This window comes from Mustela erminea, chromosome 3, assembly GCF_009829155.1.
Source record: "Mustela erminea isolate mMusErm1 chromosome 3, mMusErm1.Pri, whole genome shotgun sequence".
Classification (NCBI taxonomy): domain Eukaryota; kingdom Metazoa; phylum Chordata; class Mammalia; order Carnivora; family Mustelidae; genus Mustela; species Mustela erminea.
Window position 1 is genome coordinate 45,395,737 of NC_045616.1, and position 11,409 is coordinate 45,407,145.

Below are 11,409 nucleotides of genomic sequence, written 5' to 3' on the forward strand. Positions count from 1 at the left end.
ATTCTGAACTCTAGATCTGACATATTACCAATGTCTGTATTGATTAGGTCCCTAGCCTTTGGTACTGCCTCTTGTTCTTTTTTTTGTGGTGAATTTTTCCGCCTTGTCATTTTGTCCAGATAAGAGTATATGAAAGAGCAAGTAAAATACTAAAAGTGTGGCAACAACCCCAAGAAAATATGGTTTAACCAAATCAGAAGAGATCCCAAATCGTGAGGGGGGAGAAAGGGGATAAAAAGAGTTTTAAAAAGAAAGAAAGAGAAAAAAAAAAAAAAGAAAAAAAAAAAGAAAAGAATTTAAAAAAGGAAAACGAATAAAGAAAAATATAAAAAGGAAAAAATATATATATTAGATAAACTAGTTAAAAAACGTTAAAAAAGAAAAAGGTAAAAGTTTAAAAGAATTTTAGCAGAAGAAGAGAAAAAAAATGAAAAAGAAAAAAATTAAATTAACTGCAAGACTAAAAAAAATCACAGGGGAAAAAAAAAGAAAAGAAAAGAAATGAAAAAAAAATCACAGGGAGAAAGCTATGTGTTCTGTGCTTTGCTTTCTCCTCCTCTGGAATTCTACTGCTCTCCTTGGTATTGAAACCGCACTCCTTGGTAGGTGAACTTGGTCTTGGCTGGATTTCTTGTTGATCTTCTGGGGGAGGGGCCTGGTGTAGTGATTCTCAAGTGTCTTTGCCCCAGGCGGAATTGCACCGCCCTTACCAGGGGCCGGGCTGAGTAATCCGCTCGGGTTTGCTTTCAGGAGCTTTTGTTCCCTGAGCGCTTTCCATAGAGTTCCGGAGGACAGGAATACAAATGGCGGCCTCCTGGTCTCCGGCCTGGAGGAGCCAAGAGCCCAGGGCCCCACTCCTCAGTGCGCCCTCAGAGAACAGCACCCAGTTACTCCCGTCTGCCTGACCTCCGGCCGCGCTCCGAGCTTACTGAGCCTGCGACCGGTTCAAGGTAACACCCAGCTGCGAGCTTACTGTTGGCTCTGTCTCTGTAGCCGGCTTTCCCGTTCCAATACGCGCAAGCTCTGCGACACTCAGATACCCCCGATCCTTCTGTGACCCTGCAGGACCTGAGGCCACGCTGACCCCACGTGGGCTTCGCCCCGGTTTAGCCTCTGGAGCGATGTCCCTCAGCGGAACAGACTTTTAAAAGTCCTGATTTTGTGCTCCGTTGCTCCGCCGCTTGTCGGGGAGCTATCTCCCCGGGGTCTATCTTCCTGTCGCTTTGGATTCACGTCTCCGCCGGTCCTACCTTTCAGAAAGTGGTTGTTTTTCTGTTTCCAGAATTGCTGTTCTTCTTCTCTTCGATCTGCTGATGGATTTGCAGGTGTTTGCAATCTTTAGATAAGCTATCTAGCTGATCTCCGGCTAGCTGAAGTAGTCTCAGCCTGCTACTTCTCCGCCATCTTGACTCCTCCTCCTGATTCTTAGTTTTAAAAAGGTAAGTTTCATCTTGGAAATTATGACACACACAAATGTTAAAAAAAATTCTACTTTTCAAAGCAAGTAACTTTGAAACTTTTTTTTTTTAAAGCAGGATTTGAGAAAGAAATAATGTTTCAGCAAATATTTAAATACCTAATTAAATAAATGTTTGCTTTGGTCCTTTTATCATGTAGAACTTTATTTTCTTTTAACGAAATGCAAAAAAAACCACTTTATTTCTCTTAAATTAGAAAAAAGAATAGGTTGAAGACAGGGAAGTGATAATGAACTGTTGCTTTAAAAAATACTGACCCTCATAAAATAAGACTATTAAATTGGATTTCAGGTTTTAGGATCTCAATGTTATCTTAATTTCTAACCTTAGAAGTATCTAAAATTAAAAATGCAAGAGTCTTCCCCACTTCATACAAATTAAAAATTTTTGGAGAAAAATAGAGAAAAAAATTCCTGGATATAAGCTTTGAGGACACTTTAGAGCTAATAATATTGATCACTAGTGCAAAGCATGGTATTTTCAAAGTCACAGTATAGTCCATATCCTGACCCTACCTTTAAGGGCACATCCTTTTATAAAACACTCTATCGACTCTTTTAATACTTGTTCTTTGAGTCCAGGGAGCTAGTGAAGGAAGACTTTTCTATCAGAGTTGCTCACAGCATCCATGCACCCATTAACACCTTCTTGACCTTTGAGAAAAAGTTAATGTCTTATCATTGCTAAATAAGCTTGGGAAATACTTCTTTGGTCACCTACCTTGTGGCAACTAGAGACTGTCTAAAAAGAATTTAAACTCCTCTCAGAACAAGAGATAATAAAGAGTTACTACTGAATTTTAACATAAGGGCAGCTTAATGGAATGTGTATCTAAATTAATTTGAATTCCATTATATTATGCCCAAAGGCAACTCATATTATATGGAAGCAATCCTTCCAGGTGGAGTTGGCAGTACTCGGGATTCTTAGTGAGAGTATTCTGTGTCTGTATGAAAATAAAATCTGCAACAGACTACTAATCTCACTTTTAATTCAGTTGCATCCACCCTGGTGAAAGAATAGAGTGATTTGCTATTCTCTCTATTCAAAGACATGCCTTCTATTTAGAGGCATGTTCATAAATGTTTGAGAAGTACGCTTTTAACATTAATCAAGAAATTACATAAAATGAACTGAGTGTAACCTCTATTGAAGATTAATATTCAATACATAGCACCTATAAAGATAATATGATTCTATCTTCAACAGACATAAAAACAATATAAAGCACTGAGTAGGGTGCCTGGTGGCTCAGTCAGTTAAGCATCTGCCTTCTGCTCAGGTCATGATCCCGGGGTCCTGATATCTAGCAACTGCATCAGGTTTTCTGCTCAACGGGGAGCCTGCCTTTCCATTGTCTCCCTCTACTGTTCCCCCTGCTTGTGCTCTCTCACTCTATCAAATAAATAAATAAAATCTGGAAAAAAAAAAAAAAAGCACTGAGTAATTCAAAAGGAAAAAAGAAAGAAAGAGAAAAGAAAAAAGAAAGATTCCTCCTGTTTTCCAAAATGGGGATTAGGCAAAATAAGAAAAAGAACTGTCCAAAGACATAAAGATAGGAATTAAGATTTAGGAAACTCTCAAATCCTAGATACTTCTGATGCTGAATTAAATTTCTATTTGAAAGAATGTGAATCATTTTCTAGAAGCCTTGTGTCAATATAAGGACTTAGGAAAAGGTGGGGAAATGGGGCCTTTTAAAAAAGGCCTATCTTGTAAATGAGCAATAACAGAAACTCCTCTTGTATGAAAAAGTCAAATACAGTCTCGAGTGCCAAAGACCTTGAGCTTAATCATATTACTCAATCAAGTCTGAAATACACTAAATCTTAATTTTGTATAGTTCTTCACAGTTCACAATTTTTTCAGTAATTCTATCCCCTTTAGCTATTTATTTTCTTCTTAACAATTGTCAATATCTTACATATTAGACATTTATTTGCTTATTTCTTTATTATCTTTCTCCTATTGCTAAAATGTAAATTCCATAACAGCAAGGATGTTACCCTGCTTTGTTCATTTCTATATCCCCAGCACCCACAGCAATGCTTGGTGCAGGGTAGACAATGGATTATTTGCTGAATATCTATTGAATAAATGAGATAAATGAAATGGATAAACACTACTGCATTTGAGCTTCAAAACCCCTAGAGAAAAAGACTTGTATTTCTTACCCTCTTTAGAGATGAGAAAGCCAAGATTCAAAAGAGTATATTATTTATAATAGTACGAACAGTTAAGTAGAGTCAGAGTCATAATTAGGTCCACTGTAGTTCTACTTTTTGCTGACTTGTCCAAAGGGACTAGATTATGAATGATCAAAGATTACATTTCCACTTTTTATGAAGACTGATGCAAGAGAAAAAAAATGAATAAATTCACATCTTTCTCTAAAACCACAGCTGTCAAACTTTCTCAGCTTTCTTTCCTCTTTCATCACTTCCTGTAATTAAATTCCTCTTCTGATATGTTTGTTGTCTCAGCACCCACTTTGTATTTATGATTTCCTTCTTGGTATCTTTGTCTTTATCTTTTTTTTTTTAATGATTTTTTTAATTTATTTATTTGTGTGAGAGAGGGATAGTGAGAGAGAGAGAGAGAGAGTAAGAGAGGGAGAGAGAGAGAGAGAGAGATAGCCTGTGTAGGGAGGAGAGGGAGCACATCATCACCCTTCACAGGAACTTAGCAAAAGCTTAATGCTATACTGGTTAGCTGCAGGGGTGCTATGGTATATGAGTACAACACAGGCAATGGGGCCCTGATAATCAGCATGTGCCCCTGACAGGTTAGAGGTATCTGAACCCACTCATTCCAGGATTTGATTTATAATCACAGTGAGAAAGAAGGTAATAAACCAGCCAATAGTTATTTTGTAGGACTCAGTCTCTGATGGTAATGGGTGGATCAACTTTATCTTCTCCATCACCAGCTATTCCAGAGCATTTTTGTTAAAATATCATGCTATATCCTTTATTTCCAGTCCCTGCTCTTTCTTTCCTTTTCTTCTTTGTGAAACACTAAGTTCATTCCTTTTAGAGCTAGTAGTAAGCAGCTATAGCATATGACTCATTGTGATTCTCATGCCCTCCTAGCATCTAGTTCTGCCTCTAAACTGGTGCCTCACATTTTCATTAAAGTCAAATATGGCGCCTTCTCGGGCGCCTGGGTGGCTCAGTGGTTTAAGCCGCTGCCTTCGGCTCAGGTCATGATCTCAGGGTCCTGGGATCGGGTCCCGCGTCGGGCTCTCTGCTCGGCAGAGAGCCTGCTTCCCTCTCTCTCTCTCTGCCTGTCTCTCCATCTACTTGTGATTTCTCTCTGTCAAATAAATAAATAAATAAAATCTTAAAAAAAAAAAAAAATATGACGCCTTCTAAACAATGGCCGAAGAAAAGATGTGGAGAGACACAGATATTTCAGTAATCAGGTTTCTGTCATTGAAAATGCCTATCAGACCATAAGAATAAATTCTTTCTGGACCTGACTTTCAGTTATTAACATTTTGTGAAGTCAAGTTAAATAAATAGGTTCACTGGTGGACTTATGACACTGGACATGCAAGATAGAAGTGCTTCAAATAAGGCCAAGTTCTGGGCTCCGAGGGGACTTTGTGCATATACAAAGAAAAATGGAAGCTTTAGAAGAGTGTCCTAGGACAGGTCCGAGCTCAGGATATTCCTTTCAATTGTTAAACAATGTGTGCTGCACTGAGCTTTAGTCTAGACAAGATGGAAATGATGCCAAGACTATTTATCAGCAAAGATGAGCCACAGGATTCAAAGAACAGAATAAGCCCTGCCCGTCAAAGGGTCAGAGAGATGAGAAGGACAGGAAATTGGGATCCTTCTTGAGAGTGAGTCCAAACACCTGGCTAGGAAGACGCTTCATGTTCTTACATCTGTAGGTGATGGAGACATTAGAGAACACCTATCACGTTTGTGCTTGGATACAAGGCGGAGAATAACTTTAAATTTGAGTCATTGTATCTCTCTTACTTTATTTTTGGACAAATTTTGTTTAGGGAATACCAATTAGTCCACATAAACCTCAATCAATATTAATTTTTGTTGCTTATGGAAGCCAGTGTGAAGAAACCTACATTTATTTTTTAAAGACTGATTGATTTATTTTAGAGAGAGAGAGAGAGATTGAGAGTGGGAGGTAGGGGGAGGAAAGGAGGAGAAGAGAGTCTTAAGCAGACTCTGAACTAAGCTCAGAGCCCCATGACCCTGTGATCACCACCTGAGTGGAAACCAAGTTGGACACTTAACCAACTGCACCACCCAGTGCCCCAAAACCTATATTTCAACAAACAAACAAATAAACCAGGCCCCATTCCCTAGATATTCTGACCTAATTGGTCAACAATGGAATCTTGGAATCCATTTTTTTCTTAAGATCTTTTAGGTGATTCTAATGTGTAGTAGCCAAGGTTGAACTATTAACCTGAGAAAAATAGCCGTTTTCTAAATAGCAGATTTAGTAAATATTCCTAAGGTTGCAATAACCTCATAAAGATTAAAAAAAAAAAAAGACAACATGTGGTTAGGTTGTGGTGGTGATGAATATTTACCTACAAGAGTCATGGAAAATAAAAACCCTTCCTAGTATTACATCAATAGGTGATTGAGAAATAGCCATTCAGAAAGTTTTAAGAATGGGTACCTGAAGACATCATGGGACATAATTATCTTACCAGCCCTAAAGTATTTACATCTAGACCCATAAGTGAGAAAGAAATATCTCATTTAAAACATTTTAATTTTATTTTTTGTTATTTTCAGTAGTAATTAACTGCTAATAAGTCCTAGTAGTTCATTCATCAGCATGCCTATCACAGAGACTGCCTGTGAATGAAGACAGTGGAAAGTAAAGCAAAAAGGAAAAGAGAATTCTGTTGATACAATCTGAGTCACTAGATCTTGCCATGCCTGAAGCTGTACTACCTTTCCATTTTTCAGTAATATAAGTCAACCTATTTACTTTTTAAAGATATTTTAAGTTGAGTTTCTGTCATTTGAAAAAAAAAAAAATAAGGTCCAGACCAATCTAGCAATCTTTAGGAAACATGTTCTCAGTAATGTATATGACACTATTTTGATCAATTATGGGCTATGGGATTGGGAGTAGGAACCAACTTATTTAAACCTCCAGATTCTCAAACCACAGAGAGATCTAAACTGACATATAGATTATATTAGCATCCACGTTATTCCTTTATCATGGCATTTTATTTTTACTATTTTAAAATACCACATGGGATTTGAGTGACTTCCAAGAGTTAAGACATTTCCCTGGCAAATGGTAATTTAGGCAGATTTCAAATTACAGGAGAGACCGAAAAGATTCTGAAGTATGAAACTAGAGGTAGGAGACCAGTTTTGATTAGGAATTGAGATTATGGGGGCCTCATGGCACCAGGTGTAAATAGGAAGGGGCAAAGTTTAAAAAACCAATTCAGTCTCTACCTTTAACATATTTATGTCCTACTGGTATCTTATATTAGTAAAGTGTTTTGTAGTTCAGGACATATTTTCCCATGTTATCTCATTTGATACTTAGCAATTATTCTCTGGAGTAAGTAAAGGAGTTAACTAGTTTCAGCATTTTATGAAATGGAAGCTGAGGCTCGGTGTGATTATGGGTCTTGTCCAGAATTACATGGGTGTCAGAGCAGGGGTTAAATTTGAGATTTTTAGATTAGCAGTCCAGTATTGATATACCAGGTCTCTCTGTACACAGAGATACCCCTATAAACAAAGTTTTCTTTTCAGCAACTTTCTTTGTAAATTCTACCTCATTGTTCATTGCTTTCTTCTCACCTATGACTTCCCCTGAGTAGTGATAGATCTAAAAGACAGAGCTTCATCCTGAGTTGAATCATCTTTATAATGTAGTATTAGAATCAAGAGGTGTGTGTGTGTGTGTGTGTTTATCAAGGGAGGGAAGACAGGAATTACCAAACAATGACAAAAAAACCCAACCTTGAGTCCCACAGAATGGATTTATGTTAATTTGAAAATTAACATAAATGCTAAATGTCTGCTAAATGCTAAATGTCTGCTCAGTGCCTCCTACAAAATGAGATCACCTCTCATTCATTCTCATACCAGTAGCCCTGATAATTTTAATAATTTGCTATTTCAAGGAGCCATGGGAAAAGAAAGGAAGTTGCTTTTAGACAGTGTCTTATTCAAGCAAACGGAAATGGTTTCTGAACCACAGAAAACAAATAAACATGCCTCTCCCTGGAACTTCACTAGTGTTTGCCTGTTGTCTGGCACTAAGAAATGTACTTTAAAATAATGGTGCAGTGTGTGCCTGGAGATTCTGAATGCTAGTGGGGCTATCTGAACTCTAGATGAAGAGGATGTTGACTATGTCTAGGACCACTGAGCTTGGACCAGTTCCCAAACGCTGGGTGTGAAACCACATGCTAAATGTCTTTCCATTCCAAAATGAAATGCCAAATCCTTAATGGTCAGCTCAGCTTTCATAGTTTCTAAAGAAGCATATTTTATTATTGCTCAAAATACAATGCTTACATATTATGTATATCGCCATCGTATATGACACCCTTCACAATATTGTTACTTCCCATTCTGGTGACATTGTAAAGCATTCTAAAGATTTATGCATTTTCTATTATCATGTCCATTGATGTGCCTTTCATCCTTTGCTTATGAATTAAAAAATGTGTTGTTTGGAATTCTGTGGGATCCTGCTGAATTCCTTAGTACCATGGTCAAACACAGCTAAATGGTTATCCTTTTCCATAATATTATTCTTGGGCATAGAGGGGAGTATCTTTTTAATAAAGGAAAATTGGCAAAGATACTTCTTGCAGTGCAGTCCTGGTTTGGCATAAAAATATGAGGCACCGGGGATGCAAACATCTCATCTTCAGATCCTTACCTGGCAAAGATGCAAGAGGACATATTCCATGACATTGCTCAGCAATCTGCAGCACCATGGTAGGTCTTAGGTCTTTGGACTGACCTTTTCCCAGATGGTAGGAATCCAAAGTAAAGCAATGTGACCTGGCAAATGTAGGATTCTGGAGCAGAGTGTGTGATTTCTTCCATTCCTATGGAGATCCTCATTTGACTGTAAGTCCAACCAGGGACAAAGTGTTTCCAGATCTTTGGCAGAAAAAGAAGTGCCCTCTTTTCAACTTTCTTTATTTCAAAGAAGTAGAATGCTAAAAAGAAAATATGAATATCATCTACACTTTTGCTATAGCAATAACAGCCATGTCAATCTTAATGCTAATACAATACTGATGTTGATATTAGTTATATATAAGATCATTATAAGAATATAATACTGATTTTTTCTAAGCTACAGAATATAAGATAAGACAGTAGATGAACTATCTATGTATACATATGTGTATATATGTGCAAGCATGTTTGTGTGACATGTAGTGTGACGACATATGTACATATGCATATATGCATAATATGTGTATATGTGTATACACATGTAGTATATCAAGCATGCAGGACTCATGAGATGTAATCAGAAAAAGCCACTTTGGTTTTGTTTTCTGTCTTGTGCTGTCCTTTTTAGTTGGAGGACATCTTTCTCTGCCTCTGGATAAAAACAAGCAATTTTCCACATGATGTGGAAAATCCTACAATCACTTTAAGTTGTAAAATACAATCTTGATCCAGAAACTAGAATTTTCAGCTCAATATAGGAATCAGTGTAGTAGAAGCTAAGTTGTTCTTCTCTACTCTGCCCTCATGCCATATACTGGACTTGCAAAGTCTCCTCTCAGCTGCTGTGAATCTTGCCTATGAATGGCTCCCAGACATTTCTCTCAGGAGAAGTGTCCTTAGCTGACAGGTGCCATCTTCCCTGGGAAGTCATGACACCATCACCGCATCCCCCATATTGTAACTTATATGGCATGTATCCTGAAATCATATCCTAACCCCACTTTTCCACTTTTCTTTTCCTTAACCTTGATGAGTTTTCTGAAGAACACTCCTCAAAAACGTGTTTGCCCTGAATTCTACAGTCAGTCTCTGTTTCTAAGGAACCCAATCTAAGACAAAATAAAACAAAAAAAAAAATCTTCATTTTCATTTAAAGTTAAGATTTTCCACCCTTCACTCAAGGTAGAGCTGTCTACAGGAAGTTCAACCTTCAGAGAAGAGGAAGGGGTCATTTCTTATTACATGTCCAGCATACTACTGCTTTACTCACAATCAGCTGTTTACTATTATCAAATAATTTTCCTGTATCTCTTGAAATATATTTTTATTTTTAAGACTGCAAATATATTGTAATCCACAGATATTTTCTGACATTGAATCATCCTTATACCTCTGGTGGGAAAAAAATCTTACATCACCATGATGTTCTGTAGATTTTGAAGCTGTTTTGTTAGGACACACTCTCATCCCTTTAGTCTCTACTTCTATCTTCCCCATCCTAATATTACCTAGGATTTTAATTCTGGAATAGTAAGAGGTTTTTGTTGGGTTTTGTTTATTCTGTTTGTTTTCCCTTTGGCCCCTGATAATTGTTTGGACAAAAAAACACTTTAGGGGGCGCCTGCGTGGCTCAGTGGGTTAAAGCCTCTGCCTTCAGCTCAGGTCATGTTCCCAGGGTACTTTAAAAAAAAAAAAACAAAAAATAATAACAACAACAACAACAAAAAAACACTTTAATACATTTATCTAATTATCTTTATTTTCCATATCTTTGGTTGTGTCTCCTAGAATAACTTTTCTTCTTTTTATTTTTTTAAGATTTTATTTATTTATTTGACAGGCAGAGACCACAAGTAGGCAGAGAGGCTGGCAGAAAGACAGAGAGAGAGGAGGAGGAGGAAGCAGGCTCCCTGCTGAGCAGACAGCCCGATGCAGGGCTCGATCCCAGGACCCTGAGATCATGACCTGAACTGAAGGCAGAGGCTTTAACACACTGAGCCACCCAGGTGCCCCGTAATTTTTCTTCTTATTGGAGTACTGCCTCCAAGAGCATTTACAAAGTGGTTCTTTGTGGGGCAAAATTGGTGTGACTAAGAACATCTCCATTGAGCCCTCCATGGTGCTGTTGAAATGTGGCTGTGAGTATCCTCTAGGTGACAAGCACTCAAAAGTAAATTTGAGAGCCTTTTCAGGGCTGACCACCCCCCCTCACCTTCAAGCCTCCACACTACAACAATTCACTTTCTAGTTTACCTCTTGTGCACCCCTTAGATCTTGACTCAAAAAGTACACCCATACTCTCTTACTGCTGGGGTCTCCTGATCTAGGAAGAAGCTCCTGAAGAGATTCTTTGAAGACAATATAAATCTGACTATCTTCACAGGAAGATGAGTTTCACAGGAAACTCATATATCCTCAGACTTCGAAAATGTTGGCTCCCCCCACTAACTCACTTCTCTCCTCACTGGGACCTTATACATATCCTCTGCCCACCTCTCCCAGGCAGGAAGACACTGAACACCATTAGTTTCTTTCAAATTCTCTTTCATTGCTACCCCAGTCTAGCATTGAGGGACTCAAGTTCTGTAGCTCAGGAAGACTTCTTCCTTATTTCCAGTCTTCTCTTACTGAAGGTCAGAAATAAAAGGGCTCTGACTTTTCAAGAGCATTAGGATAATGAAGTAATGCCTTCAAAATTCTGGGAAAATGTAATCTAAGGAAGATAATGAAAAAAATCTATACATTGCCAAGACATAGAGAGAATATTTTCAGACATAAATGGTCCCTAAAACTTTATCTAAAATGTACTATTTCTTGAAGCTGCTAATGAATATATTCCACTTAATTAAGGGAATTAAAGCAAAAGAGGATAAATGGGATCCAGAAAGCAAACAATCTAATCCAAGAGGGAAGCAAAAGGAATTCCCAAATTGGTAACAGGAGATTTCAAGACACCAGTCATTTACCTCCAGATTGGAGAAAGTCAGAAT